The sequence below is a fragment of the Arvicola amphibius genome, chromosome 10 (assembly GCF_903992535.2).
Source record: "Arvicola amphibius chromosome 10, mArvAmp1.2, whole genome shotgun sequence".
Classification (NCBI taxonomy): domain Eukaryota; kingdom Metazoa; phylum Chordata; class Mammalia; order Rodentia; family Cricetidae; genus Arvicola; species Arvicola amphibius.
This window is the reverse complement of record NC_052056.1, coordinates 76,254,350-76,264,221: the sequence shown is the minus strand read 5'-3', so window position 1 is coordinate 76,264,221 and position 9,872 is coordinate 76,254,350.

The following is a 9,872-nucleotide window of genomic DNA, read 5'->3' as shown; positions in this document are numbered from 1 at the left end:
CTGTGGGTCGAAGTAGTAGTGGTGGGGGGGAACAGGAAGGGGGTCTGCCTCCCCCACAGGGCAAGAGCTGGGAGAAAGGGAGGAGAAGAATGCAGGGACTGGGAGAGAGAACTGGGGGAACCAGATGGCCATGGGGGCGGCCAAGCATCCAGAAACTCGGGGAGGAGGCTGAGGTGGGGGAAATGTGCTCAGCAGTCACCATCGGAGAAGGGACTAGGGGCAAAGGTGGGGTGCTGAGACCCTGTCTGGCTTTGCCCTTCCTCAGCAGGGAGCCTCTTCCAGAAACCCCTCAGCCTGGGCCTGCTGGTGCTACCACACATAAGCACAAGGGTGCCCACATTTACACCTGCAGTTTGTCCTTCTGCACAGTGCACTCTGGCCTGACCTCCAGGCCCAGGGGAATCACTCATTGCCCCAAGGCTGGGGATGCTGCAACCTGAGCAGGTTCTCAGGTGAGATCACTGCTTGCCTAGGGTCTGCTAGCCCCTCCCCCTTAGCTGACACCCTCCAACACAGCCCCGGCCAGGCGGTTCCATCAGCACTCCCCAGTACCCTGGGAGGCTGCTGGCCTGCACCTGGTGGAGAGGGGTCTTCATCGACTCCCTCCACCCCAAAGGAGCTCCTGCCTGTTTGAGAAGACCAACCCAGCCTGCTGAGTCCAGGGGAGGGGCAGAGCTGGGAGGTAAGGCTATGCTTTCTGAAATGTAAGCCAGGACCAAAAAGCTTCCATTGGCAAAGAACCTTAGGGCCCTGAGGTGGCCACCTGCAGCAGATATTGGCACTGTCAGTGGCTTACAGGACAGAGGGTCCCATCTCAGTTCACTACCTATGCTGAGCTCACTCCGCACTGACAGGCGCTATCTGGCCTGAAGCCATTTTTTTGTTTCTGTTACCAACAGCTGGCCCACAGGTGGGCATTAGAAACCAGCCCCCAGTGATGGCAAAGAAGGGTACAGGGCCACATGCTATATTGTAACCAGGCCAGCAGCCTAAGATGCATCACTGGGTCCTGTCTCTACAGACCCTGCTGTCCCTGGAGGTTCTGTACACTCCCCTTCCCCAGAGGAAGGAATCTGGGACATGTTGTGGAGTGGGGACAATGGTCTAGCCAGGCTGTCAGTGATGGTGGTATGGGGGCTAAGGGTAAGTCAGGGGACAGGGTGCGAGGCAATGGTCAGAGGTGTGTGCATCTGTGACAGCATGCATCCTTTCGACTGTCTCAAGGGGGAGTGGGCAGTGTCTGATTTTCCGAGACAGCTCTTCTGGCCATGGAATACACTGTGGTGCCTGCACACAGGAAGGGGCCAGACCTGAGGGTTGGGTGATCCAGAAGGCAGGGGATGTGTTTTAAGTTGGACTTGACAGGATGGTTGGAGGCGGTGGGCAGGGCTCCCAGGCGTCTGCCCTAAGCAGCCGGCAAGGGGCGCCTGTCCCCGAGGAGGGGGTTCCAGGAGGAGCGGCTTGCTGAGGCCCAGGAGACATCTGGGCGGGGGTGTCGCGTGGGCTGTGCAGGCTGAGCTCAGGAGAGGGGCCCGGCTGGAGGACACATTTGGGAGTCGTGAGCATTTGGGTGATATTTACAGCCCAGGAATGGATGAGATCACCGGCCGGTGATGGGGAGGGACCTACAAAGGAAGGGGGTTGGGCCAAAGCCCCAGGACTCCACTCTGGCCCACCCTAACTTCTCTTTATCCCTACCGACCCAGTCTTGGCTCAGCTGGCTCCCTTAGGTAAGATTCTGGGCAGCAATTGGGCCACTGGCTAGTGTCCAGCCTGGGTCTCTGGGTCCCTGAGGTTGGTGCAGGAACCTAATTAAAGTCATGTGAAGCACTATGGAGAGTGTCAGCCCCCCTTGGGTGCCCACTGCTTTACCATGGACACACCTGGCCCCCTTCCAAGGTTTCTAGGCCAACCACAGGGCTCCCTGTGACAGAATCCTACCCTGTTCACAAGCCAAGCCAAGGCCACACCACTGAGCATCATTTCTGGAGATTGGTGTCTGGAGCCTGGCTCACAGGGGCTACAGCTACCCTGGGAAATGGATCTAGAGTGTGTCACCCTTGAGGCGCTGGGCTCAGAGCTGGGATCTCCTAAGGTCACTCAGGACCCTCAGAGGGGGTGAGGCATGCTCACAGGTCCTCAGAAGACTGAGGTATCCCAGAAACTGCTCCAGGGCTGCACAGCCAGACTTAGAGAAGCATCTGCCCCATTTATCTCGCTGGTGGAACTTTGCACAGTAATTGGGAGAATTATTTTGCAATCCTGAAATTAGTTCTGAAATAACATAAACAGCAGAATATGCAGCAGTCAATGTCTACTTAGTGTCCAGTGAGGCTGAGAACATGCCAGATAGGTGTGCAGAGAAGAGAGAATGTGTCAGGTCGTCTGAGCACAGAGGAGAGCTGCAGCAAGGTGGGGAGCCCCTCCTCATAGTTGGGGGGTGGGATGTGTGCCTTAGCCAGAGGCCGTACCCCAGGTCTCTGCCTCCTCAGCGTGGAGTGGGTGGGAACCTTCCACTCAAGGCTCCACAGGAACGCTGGTACTCTCCCTGGTGTGAAGACCGGAGGAATGGAGAGACGTGCCTGAAAAGGGATGGACCTGAGATCACACTTATCTGCATAGCTGGCTATGAATTAAAGCTTGCCCCAGGACACTTTGGAATACAGACATGTCACAAAATTCTAGGTATCAGCCTCTCTCTTTGTGCCGGGCAGCCTGGGATGTCATTTCGGAGGGAAGACAACACTTTAGGCCATGGTGACTAGTGACCCCTATAATTATTGGTCTGGTTATATGGTCCCAAAGTCATCTCAAGCCCCTGTGACTTTAGCCTTAAAATCAGCATCTCCCTGCTGCCTGCACCCTCTCCACACAGTCACCCATGGCCTGTCTTCTTGGCCCTTACACTCTATGTTTGGGTGGGGCAAAGGGTCCCCAAGGTCATGTAGCGAATGGTAGAAGGGAATCGGACTGGGCCCAGCTGGCTTCTGTGGGCACACCAGCAGGGCAATGCACTTGACATTCTGACACACACACACACACACACACACACACACACACACACACACACACACATCTACACCTACCCACCTACCTCCCTGGATCAAATAGGACATTACACATGAGGGTTGGCAGGCCGCACAGCATCAGGAGACACCCAACTCCCATTTGGGCCCTGCCCTCTTGGCCAGTACTGAGGCTGGGCCTGGAGCAATACCCTTCATGCTTCGGCACAGGCAGGGAGAGGCAGGGCCCCATTCACCCAGGCATCTAGCTGGTTCATGCATCTATTAGGTACCTACTACGTTCCAACAGAAGCACAGAAACGAAGGCCTTTTGAGGGCTGACAGGCAGTGCTTGAGGTGGCCCAGGCAAGCATGGACCTGGGCAAGAGCAGGCCACATTACAGGGTCCAGCATGTAGTCCCCACACAGACAGGTGTGTGAAGAGGAGTAGCATATTATTTTCTCATGTGGTCCAGTCTCGATTCCTCTAGACAAAGCAAGAGGGCAGAGGACTGCTCCCTTGCAGACACAGCATGGCGTGGTCTGCCCCTCAAGTCTCCAGAGCTGCTCCTGTGAGCGCTGAGGCCTAATTAAACCCACCACCGACCGGCCCAACAAACATGAGGGACTAGGAGGCCTCCGATTTGTCTTCACAGAGAACTGTGCAGAGATTTATGGGCAATAAAGGAACATCCATCTCAGGGCGGGAAGAGGAGCGGCAGACAGGCAGCCCCCTCTTCACACCAGAGTTGCATTAATGATGCCGCCAAGGCTTTGCAGCACTGCTGACAAAGGATAGCTGTAAACATGGACAATTAGAGAAGGAGAAAGACCTCTCAGGGCAAACTCTGTACACCCAGCTGCCAGCCAGGCCACCCTGGGAGGAGCTGGGGACACCGAATTGAGCCAGTGATTGGGGGCCCAGGTTCTGGGGCAGGGCCCAGCCACTGTCTGTTACAGTTGCCTCATAATTATTCTTGAAAAATGATGGAGGAGAAAGGGAGGGAGGGAAGAGGGGATGGGTAGGAGGACAGACCTTGTGCATCTGGGCAAGGTGTGGGCTTCTGGGTAGCAGTCGGTTGCTGCGAGGCAGGGGGGTATAAGGTTTGGGCAGCAGGTGCACAGGGACCCGCTTAGGTGTCCTCCGTGGGGTGGCCTTATCTTGAGGGTCTCTAGCCAGCCATCCCCAGCTCCTGTCCCATCCTCTCCACCCGGGATCCATGTCACTGCTGTCACCGGTCAGCCTGCTTACAGCTGTGCTCGCTGGCCCTCTAACTAGCGTGCGTAAATCATGGCTCATCCATCTGTCCGTCCGTCACTTATTGCACTCACCAGCACTTCCTGTTCCACTCTCGGGGTGACCATGGCCTTTGTGCCATCTCATCCCTAGCCAGTACCTTCCAGGACCCTGTCTTTCCCAGTCCCTTACAAGAAGCCCTTCAGACCTGCAGAGGGACAGTTGGCTGTAAGTCCTTGACCACAGTAGGGACTCCAGCCTAGGAAGGTGTCCTGTGGTCCCTACGGCCACCCTCCAGAAAGCCTATGAGAGTAGCTCCTTGGGTCCCTCTTGACCCCAGCACTGGGTCTGGCCTGTTCAGAGACCCACATGCGATCCATGGACGGTGTCACCCCACCTGCCTAGGTGAGTCAGGGCAGCTGCACTTGGAGATTGGACAAGAGGAAGAAGTTACCCCCAGCCCACTCCAAGACCTCAGGTCAGCGACTGACTCGACAGCTGTCACCAATGCAGTTGGTTTACTCTGTCCTGGCTAGTCTCGGGGACAAAACCCTGGACTCCAGCACTACACAGCAGAAGTAGGCCGTGCCTAGTGTGCCTGCCACCTAACACAGAGGCAGCCTGGCACCTTGGCCAACTCAGAAGAGTCAATGCAGACCCGACCCAGGGTCATCATCCCCACCCCACCCCCATCTCCACCTAGGAACTAAAGGGGTCCTTCACTAACCCCTTTCCCTACCCATAGTAGGCACAGGCCCTCCTAGGCCAGTGGAAGGACAGAAACACAGCTGGCTCAGAGGCTACAGGGACAGACAACTATGAGGGAAGTAGACAGGTCAAGCCGCCTCCCTTGGAGCTGCTGTACTTAGCCGACGCAGATCGCTCACCCCCACCCCAGGGCTGGTAGAGTGAGGCTGTCCTAGATCACTTGGCTCAGTACTGCGAGAGCTGAGCCTTCAAGGCAAGGCTTGCCAGGCCAAGGTGCTGGGACCGGGAATCTTTGCATCTAGGCCATCACTGGAGAGGATCCAAGAGGTAGATCAGGCAGAGCACCTTGTACATGCTGGGAGAGCAAATGGTGACACCATTCACTCTCAGCCCAGTGGGCCCTTGGTGAGAGCGGAACAGAGCAAGACCTGTCCATCAAGCAGGTGCTAGGCCGGGCCAAAAGGCAGGATCCTGCATGCCCATGGCTCAGAGTCTCCCTCCCCAGCAGCATCATAGCACCATCTCTACCTCCCACTGACCCTGGCTCACCACATATGAAGCAAAAACAGCTCAGAGATGCAGGATTTGCCTTACAAAGCCAATGGGAACCAGTGGTACTATTGAGGACAGCTCCTAAGGGCTGGGGTAGAGCTGTGTCAGCGCTGGGGAGGGAGAACAACCTGGGCTGGTCTCTACGAAGAGGAGTAAAGGAGAAAGTGCTCAGAGACCCTCACCCTGTCACCGTGGGCCCTGGTACCTCCCCACTTACCTTGAGAGAGTGCACAGAGCTATGGGGGTGCCTAGGACAATCTCGAAAGTTCCACCTATCCTCCCGTGTACCTTCATGGCACCTGGACCCTCACCAATGCCACCTTGTCTTCCATACCCTCCTGCCTTGGCTATCCCTGACTACAGGGACTCCAAGTTTTGCTGGTCTTCAGTCCCTCACCTCCTTAGGGTAGCCCAAGCTCCAGAAACAGCTAAGGACTCTGGGACTAGGAGGAGCTGGACTTACTTCCGGAGTAAGGTAGCCCAAGGGTGGCATTGTATGGAAAGGATGTCACATTAAGAGTGGAGTGGGCGCAGTTCATTGGGCAGACCCTGCAATGGGACATAGATGGTAGTGAGGACCAGCCCTTCTGAAGACGGTAGAGGTGACCCCTCCTGAGAGGGGGTCTCCTCTGTATAAGTCTACCTGTGTGAGTAGCCAGCCCCCTACAACCAACGAAGTCTACATTTGTTGGCCTGAGGTCTCAGCCACCCTCTTCCTTCTGTTTCTGCTCATCTGTGTCTCGGGGTCAGCAGAACCTAGCCGAGTGTCCTGCCTGTGCTTCCTCCTGAGCTCAGACTGGAGGCTGTTACCATCTACTCTGAGGCAGGAAGCCCCAGCTCTCTGACGCTGTCTGGCAGATAACCTGAGGAGGTGCTTCCCAGTGCCCAGGAGGCTGGTGTCCACCAGGCTCTTACCCGCAGACCTGACCCATGACTGGGAGCAGCAGAAACCTCCGCCCCTCAGACCCTATTGTCCATAAATGCTAGCTTTGATCCTTGTCCCTGCTCGCCACCGCTGCATATGTCTGCAATCTAGACAGACCCAGGCATACACTCAACAGTTAGACCTTTGCATGGGCCCTCAGCCGCCACCTGTGGGATATGCCATGTCCTCCAGGAACCCACTCCCCAGCAGCTGGCTATGTGCTAGCACCGTGGGGACACTGGGCCCAGGCCAGATGTTAATCCATTGGGAAGAGGAAGTCCACAAGGTCCTATGGTCTGGCCTGTTAGTTGGGACCCCACAGCCTGCTTCCTGGGACCCTTGCCAGATTCTCAGACCCTAGGGACCAAGCTCTGTCAGGGAAAGGCGGAGTCTGGGGTCAAGCAATGACTGAGCAGCTCACTACTGTATATCTCCAGATAGTTCTGGAGACCTGAATTTGCAGAAGTGACGATTAGTCACTGAGAGAGATGCCTTGAAGTCTCCCTTCTAGGTCCCAAGGTGCATGATGTATATGTCCCTCCTCTGCACACTCAGCCTGAAAAGAGAATGAAATGCACCTGTAATTGGGGTTTGTGAATTGAGGAACTCCCAGGTCTCGCCTAGGACATCATATACAGCATCCAGCCCTAAATCTCGAGGTGATAAAATTGTGTGTTAGAACCCCATGGTCACCTGGACTATGGCAGAGCCTTCATGATCTGCGCTGCGTGGGTCTTCTCTTACACTCTCCCGCGTACTTCTCCTCAGAACCTGCGGTAAGGCCTGGCTTCCAGTGAGTACTTCCGGTGACTCTGAGGATGCTGGCGGCAGGCTTTCTAAGTGCTGAGTTCCGCAACCAGCATGTCTGCAGGTGAACCTCCTGGGCCACCCCTCATTGTCACCACTGTGCAGTGCTGTGAACCCAAGCTATGTGCAACCTTCCTAGTCTCAAGAATTCCCTGTGTCATAGGCCCAGCGTGCCCTGCCCCCACAGCTACCCTCCTAATTGGGCATTCTCCCTGACAGAGTGCCACACGGCTGTCTTGTTCTCATTCTCATTCTGTTGACGTTGGCACAATCTACTCTTTGAATCCTAGCGGTTATAGAGAGGCTGGAGCAGCTGAAATAGCTCCCAGCCCCTGGGGGCCCTCCAGTAGGTACAGTAAGGATTGCTTCTAGGCAGATGGGGTGGCAGATGGATATGGCCTCACTAGCTCAGGCCAAGGCTTAGCCAGGCCCTCTAGTTCCCCAGACTCAGAGTCCAGCCCTAGTTAGTCAACATAAGACTAAGCCATGTGTGTTGTCGACACAGACTGGGCCAGCCTGGGTGATGGGATCAGAAGGGCGCAGATAACCTATCTTTGGGCTCCAGAGGGTTTCCTGCTCTAGAACTGCCTTCTCCCAACTTTGCCTACCCGGTCCACACAGTCAGTCCCCTGTTAACACGAGTCCAGTGGACTTTGCTAGCAGGCTGGAGCTCAGCTGGTGCCCTGGGTGCTCCTATGCTGGGTACAATTGGAACATCGACTTCAGACAAAGTCAACAGTACTCAGAGAGACTGTCAAGGCCAAGAGGAGAGGTGCAGTCCAGATAGACAGGTACATCTGGCTGGCAATCTGCTGCTGGCATTCTGGATGGTCATGTCCCCTCCTTGAGACTTGGTTCTTACCTTTTAACATGAGGTAATAGTGACAGTCTCAGTGAAATCAACAAGGATAGAAGCACCGGGGTTGAGAAACTCATATACTTACTTAGATGCTAAGGCCCTGTGTCCACAGTGCCAGGAGACTGGGCCAAGGCCAGGCACATGCCATGTTTGGGCAATTCTAGCACCAGCCTCCTGTTGCCAAGTTTCCCATATCTTGGGGCTGAGATTTCAACAGTTTTAAAGATTTTTTTATTTGTGTATCTGTGTGCATATGTGTATATCTGTGTCTGTGTGTATATCTGTGTCTATGTATCTGTGTCAGTGTGCATGTTTCTATGTCTCTCTCTCTCTCTTTCTCTCTCTCTCTCTGTATGTATGTATTTATGTACACATAAATATAGGTGGCCAAGAATGCCAGAAGTTACAAGTAGTCCTAAGCCACATGATGTGGATGCTGGGAAATTAACCCATGTTCCCTGGGAGAGCAGTACACGCAAATCACTAAGCCATCTAACCAGCTTGATTTCAACACACTTGATATATTTTGGGCTTTCCCTGGCATGTGTACCCTGGCCAGACCTGATTATTATCTAGGCCTCTTAATATACAACTTCCTTCTGTTGCTAAGCAGCCTGTCCTAAACCCAGCTTAGACTCCATCAACCCAGGACCCTCACTTAGGCACAGCTCCTGGCTGGGGTCCCTATGATGGGTTCCAATCCCTAGGACCCCAGCTTTCAGCATGGGTCCAGCTTGAGAAGGCCCTCCTCTGACATGCCAGTTCCAGAAAGCAACCTTGTGCCAGAATTTCTGTCCTTTCTAGATACTGCTGGCCTTCACAACTCTGAGTCATAAAGATGGAAATGATAGAGCCCACTTTGAAGCATCCCATCTACAGGGACATGGGTCAGTTTCATCCTGGCAGCCTGTTGTGCTCTGATGAGGAAGCCATCCTAAGGCATGGCAGCGTTCAGCTACTTCAGCCTTCTTCTCTGGCAGTATACAGCCTGTTCTTGGAGTCCCCTGTTACCAGGCTCTGGCAGCAGAATCTCTGCACCCCCAGCCTCAGATATCTTTCCTACTGCATGACGATTGTTACTGCTAACATTAGAATTAGAAGCTGCTGCTGAAACCGGCAAGTCCCAGCCCACAGAACAGGACCTTCCTCAAGCTGTGGACTTTAGAGGAGTGCAGGCCTGGCCTGGAGAAGGATCTACATCAAGTCAGATTCTGGAAGTGGGCAGTGACCCCAGGCTAGCCCCACAACACAGTGAGAAAGTTTAGATGCAAGGCTCCTGTCCCAGAGCTAAGACTCCTGCTAGGATTAGGACACAAATCACCCAGAAACAGTCATCCTGGTGACAGGCACCTTGTGATGTGGCCAGAAGGGGCCAGCTGTGGTCATCAGAAGCATCAACAAGGTGTCTGGTGCTTGTATAGGGGACAGCATGGCCTTTCAGAAGTCCAGCCATCTTCTGTCTCACCCTGTGGGCATCCTGGGGATAACATACACATGCACAAGGGAGGATGTCAAGCCAGGGAGCCGCAGCAGCCTGCCTGGCATAGTATTGACTTCTCCCATCAAAACAAGTACCTGAATTCTTTTTACCAGAAAGTTGGGTCCTGAGGCAGTGAGTAGCTAAAGGCCCTGATTCGGTCATTCCAACCTCCAGGTTCAGGCCCTAGAACCTTTAAAAGTCATCTTGATCGCCTGGCCAGGACTTCTAGAGCAGCGCTTCTCAACCTTCCTAGTGCTGCGACCCTTTAACACAGTTCCTCATGTTGTAGTGATCCCCAA